General features: G+C 59.4%; 3 non-coding genes across 3 annotated transcripts in view; all 3 read left to right on the top strand.

The window, feature by feature from the left end:
• The first annotated feature begins 1,119 nt into the window (after positions 1–1,119).
• Positions 1,120–2,958, top strand: LOC145654768 (18S ribosomal RNA). Its single transcript, XR_014120967.1, has one exon. It is a non-coding gene; the product is annotated as an 18S ribosomal RNA (ribosomal RNA).
• Positions 2,959–3,840: 882 nt separating this feature from the next.
• LOC145654777 (5.8S ribosomal RNA) lies at positions 3,841–3,994 on the top strand. Its single transcript, XR_014120975.1, has one exon. It is a non-coding gene; the product is annotated as a 5.8S ribosomal RNA (ribosomal RNA).
• Positions 3,995–4,610: 616 nt separating this feature from the next.
• Positions 4,611–4,898, top strand: part of LOC145654775 (28S ribosomal RNA) — a 4,149-nt gene continuing 3,861 nt past the window's right edge. Inside the window, exon 1 of the ribosomal RNA XR_014120973.1 lies at positions 4,611–4,898. This exon is cut by the window's right edge and continues 3,861 nt beyond it. This is a non-coding gene — a ribosomal RNA (28S ribosomal RNA).

Here is a 4,898-nt window from a genome sequence, read left to right as displayed (position 1 = left end):
GGTTGACCCTGGACGGGCACGGTCTGTGGTTTGGCCCTTGTCCTAGATGAAATCGGGCACGGGGTTTTCTGGCCAGGTACCATCGGGTTACTGGGAGAGCGGCTTCGGTCTCCAGGTGAGACCAATGGTGAAGCAGCACGAGGCAATGGAGAGCATGCAAAGCGATGGGGAAGCCATGCACGGCAATGGCCACGAAAAAAAAAAAAAAATCACCACGGAAGGAACGTGAAGAACAAGGAGGAGTGTAGTGACACTGCCCAAAGCTGCCCGGTGTTGCAGGGGTCTATTGGTGTGTTGCTTCCTTGTTTGGTAGAGTGGAGTACCAGACCCGCCAGGGGTAGGCAAACCATTCCCCCTACGGTAAGTGAGGAGCCAGCCATTTGACGAGCGGGTGTCCACGTGTACGGGTGCGAGCGCTATCCCCCCACACGGGGTTAGGCCACGGCCTTAGGTGGACGTCTGCCGACCAGCCCCGGCTGATCCAGAACTTCTGATGTGGAGAGCGGTTTTGACAGATCCTCCCTGGTTCTAGCGGGTCAAGCCTCTGATGGGGGGTGGGGGTTATTTGTAACCCATCCCAGAACTCTCTGGGGGAGACTCAGACGGCCAGTCTGTCTACTCAGTTGTCCTATACTGGTGTCTGTGGTTTGGGAGGAAGGGAGTGCCCTGCTTTGTTGGCCTCCTCTTCAAAACTACCTGGGCCCACGAATCACTCTTCTTGGTTACATCACGAAACGTAGGTTGAGCGAGGCTAGGGGGGAGGGAATTCGACGAGGTCTTTCCCTTGTCCCCCCACCAGCGGCCCACGAAAATCAAAACGGCGTGAAGAGAGGGAACGCCGAAAGCACCTGGAGTCGGCCGTCCGCACCTCCGGAGGAGGTGGACGGGGTACGGTGCGGGCATGACCGGATGGGACAGCTTTGCATCAAGGTGAGAGGTCGGCGTCCGAAGGCCAGAGGGCGGTGCGCGAGCACGTTTACACTGGCCGCGGAAGCTGTCCTGGGTAGCCCTGTATGGCGTCTGGACCTGACGGCGCACGCACTTACAACCCGCTGCTTCCTAGCCCCCGGAAGGGGAGGCGGATGTCACTCGTGGTTCATCCCAGACCACGGTGCAAACTACCTGGTTGATCCTGCCAGTAACATATGCTTGTCTCAAAGATTAAGCCATGCAGGTCTAAGTGCACACGGCCGGTACAGTGAAACTGCGAATGGCTCATTAAATCAGTTATGGTTCCTTTGATCGCTCCACACGTTACTCGGATAACTGTGGTAATTCTAGAGCTAATACATGCAAACGAGCGCTGACCCTTCGGGGGATGCGTGCATTTATCAGACCCAAAACCCATCCGGGGGGCTCGGGCCCCCCGGCCGCTTTGGTGACTCTAGATAACCTCGGGCCGATCGCGCGCCCTCCGCGGCGGCGACGTCTCATTCGAATGTCTGCCCTATCAACTTTCGATGGTACCATAGTCGGCTACCATGGTGACCACGGGTAACGGGGAATCAGGGTTCGATTCCGGAGAGGGAGCCTGAGAAACGGCTACCACATCCAAGGAAGGCAGCAGGCGCGCAAATTACCCATTCCCGACACGGGGAGGTAGTGACGAAAAATAACGATACAGGTCTCTTTCGAGGCCCTGTAATCGGAATGAGCGTATCCTAAACCCATGGGTGAGGACCCATTGGAGGGCAAGTCTGGTGCCAGCAGCCGCGGTAATTCCAGCTCCAATAGCGTATATTAAAGTTGCTGCAGTTAAAAAGCTCGTAGTTGGATGTCGGGAGTGGGCTGGCGGTCCGCCGCGAGGCGTGCCACCGCCTGTCTCAGACCCTGTCTCCCGGTGCCCCCCGGATGCCCTTGGCTGGGTGTCCGGACGGGGCTCGGAGCGTTTACTTTGAAAAAATTAGAGTGTTCAAAGCGGGCCCGCTTCTCGCCTGAATACCTGAGCTAGGAATAATGGAATAGGACTCCGGTTCTATTTTGTGGGTTTCCTGAACCAGGGCCATGATTAAGAGGGACGGCCGGGGGCATTCGTATTGCGCCGCTAGAGGTGAAATTCTTGGACCGGCGCAAGACGGACGAAAGCGAAAGCATTTGCCAAGAATGTTTTCATTAATCAAGAACGAAAGTCGGAGGTTCGAAGACGATCAGATACCGTCGTAGTTCCGACCGTAAACTATGCCGACCCGCGATCCGGCGGCGTTATTCCCATGACCCGCCGGGCAGCGTGAGGGAAACCACGAGTCTGTGGGTTCCGGGGGGAGTATGGTTGCAAAGCTGAAACTTAAAGGAATTGACGGAAGGGCACCACCAGGAGTGGAGCCTGCGGCTTAATTTGACTCAACACGGGAAACCTCACCCGGCCCGGACACGGAAAGGATTGACAGATTGATAGCTCTTTCTCGATTCTGTGGGTGGTGGTGCATGGCCGTTCTTAGTTGGTGGAGCGATTTGTCTGGTTAATTCCGATAACGAACGAGACTCCGGCATGCTAAATAGTTACGCGGCCCTCCGCGGTCGGCGTCAAACTTCTTAGAGGGACAAGTGGCGTTCAGCCACGCGAGATGGAGCAATAACAGGTCTGTGATGCCCTTAGATGTCCGGGGCTGCACGCGCGCCACAATGGTTGGATCAGCGTGTGCCTACCCTACACCGAGAGGTGCGGGTAATCCGCTGAACCCCATTCGTGATGGGGACTGGGGATTGCAATTATTCCCCATGAACGAGGAATTCCCAGTAAGCGCGGGTCATAAGCTCGCGTTGATTAAGTCCCTGCCCTTTGTACACACCGCCCGTCGCTACTACCGATCGGATGGTTTAGTGAGGTCCTCGGATCGGCCCCGCCGGGGCTCCTCGCGGGCCTTGGCGGAGCGCCGAGAAGTCGATCAAACTTGACTATCTAGAGGAAGTAAAAGTCGTAACAAGGTTTTCGTAGGTGAACCTGCGAAAGGATCATTAACGGGTAACGCTGTCCGGCGTGCCTCCTCTCCCGACCCCCTCGACTTCGCCGTCCCCCCGCGTCGGGGCCCAGGGTCGAAAGGGTCTTCGGGGTTGCTGTTACACGTGGTCGCTTGCAGGTCAGGCTGGACAGAAGGCATAAAGGAGGAGCCTAGTCCCTCCCACCCCTTCCTCGTCCTCCGCCTCTTCCTCCGCGTCGTCCTTCAGCACCCCCCCCCCGCAGGCCCCGGTATTCTCTGGGTTCCAGCGCGAGAGACGCGTCGTTCAAAAAACTCGGCGTCCCCGCTCGTCGGGCGAAGGCCGGTTTCCCCTCACCTTGCCGGCAGGAGAAGCGCCTGCGAGTCGAGCGGGTCGTACGGGTCCGTCCCGCGCCCTCCCTCTCGCTCGCACGGCCGCTGCCTCCGTCCACCGCGAGGGGTTTTCCTATTTTGTTGTCCTTGTCATTCATCCCCGTCCCCTTGCTCGCTGACGAGCGGACTTTCCGGGGGGGGTTGCGAGCGCTGCTCCTCGTGGGGCAGGCCATGGCCCTTCCTGTGTTCGTCCGCCCACCGGCGTCCTGGGGCGTGGTGGTGGTGGGTGGCGCAGCCGGTTCCCCTGCTTCTCTCTCTCAGAAAGGAGTCTCAGGGGGACCCCCGGCAGGTACCTAGGGCTTGGCCCACGCTACGTGAGTTCCACCCCTTTCGAGGGGTCGGACGGGGCGGGCGCGGAGGGCCGCGGTTCAAAGACTGACTCGTCTGCCACGTGGGGCGTGTGGGCAAAGCGCAACCCCGCGCCCGTTTCAACACTCGCAGACGGGGGCGCCTGACCGGTTGGTGAAACCTTTTAAACCTGTCTTTGTAGTCGTGGTGAAAGACCTAAACTGAGCCTGAAATAAAAGAGTACAACTCTTAGCGGTGGATCACTTGGCTCGTGCGTCGATGAAGAACGCAGCCAGCTGCGAGAACTAATGTGAATTGCAGGACACATTGATCATCGACATTTCGAACGCACATTGCGGCCCCGGGTCCATCCCGGGGCTACGCCTGTCTGAGGGTCGCTATTCCTATCTGTCGGACCTGCCTTCTCAGGCGGGACCGCGGTTGGAGGTTCGTAGGTGGGGGGGTGCCCCCTGGCCTCCGTCTTCCTAAAAGCAGACGGTTCCCGGTCGCTGTCTCGGTGAGATCCGGTCGGTGGGTTCGCTGCGGTTGAGTGCCCGTTCTCCGTGCACAAGCTTCTCCTCCCCCGCTTCGGTTCGTTTCGGTTCGTTTCGGCTCCGCTCCTGGCCTGGCCAGGAACGTGGTCCCCTGCGCCCGAGAAAGAAGCGAGCGTGGCTGCCGGTGGGTTCTCTCCGCTTTGGCTGCCCACGTTTTCGCTTCTTTTCTCACCCCCTGCGCAGGCGGATCACGGAAAGGTGTCTGTTCTGTTCCGTTACGTGCGCGAGCGGAGGGAGGTTGTTGTTACATGCGTTCCCCCCCCCCCTCCCCCGGTGGGGGGGGTGGGGGGGTCGGGGTTCGGGTGGCTCTGCCTCTGGCGTTTTCCTTACGGGCCGACCTGTCCGTGGCACGTCCGTGACGTCCCGACCTGTGTCCTCGTTAGCCCGGGTGAAAAGGGACTCGTCCCCTAACCCGGCGGTGTTCACGCTTCTGGGCAACCCTCCAGAGCGAACTCGGGAGCGACCTCAGATCAGACGAGACAACCCGCTGAATTTAAGCATATTACTAAGCGGAGGAAAAGAAACTAACAAGGATTCCCTCAGTAGCGGCGAGCGAAGAGGGAAGAGCCCAGCGCTGAATCCCCCGTCCGGGTGCGGGCGAGGGGAATTGTGGCGTATGGAAGTCTGTTTTCTTCCTGGCGCGGGCCGGGGGCCTGAGTCCTTCTGATGGAGGCTCAGCCCGTGGACGGTGTGAGGCCGGTAAATGGCCCCAGCCCCGCCAGGGTAGCGGTCTTCTCGGAGTCGGGTT

Source organism: Electrophorus electricus, unplaced genomic scaffold (genome assembly GCF_041902795.1).
Source record: "Electrophorus electricus isolate QZ-2024a unplaced genomic scaffold, ASM4190279v1 Scaffold153, whole genome shotgun sequence".
In the NCBI taxonomy this organism is placed as follows: domain Eukaryota; kingdom Metazoa; phylum Chordata; class Actinopteri; order Gymnotiformes; family Gymnotidae; genus Electrophorus; species Electrophorus electricus.
The sequence above is the reverse complement of the archived record's forward strand: the minus strand, read 5'-3'. Positions and strand labels throughout refer to the sequence as shown.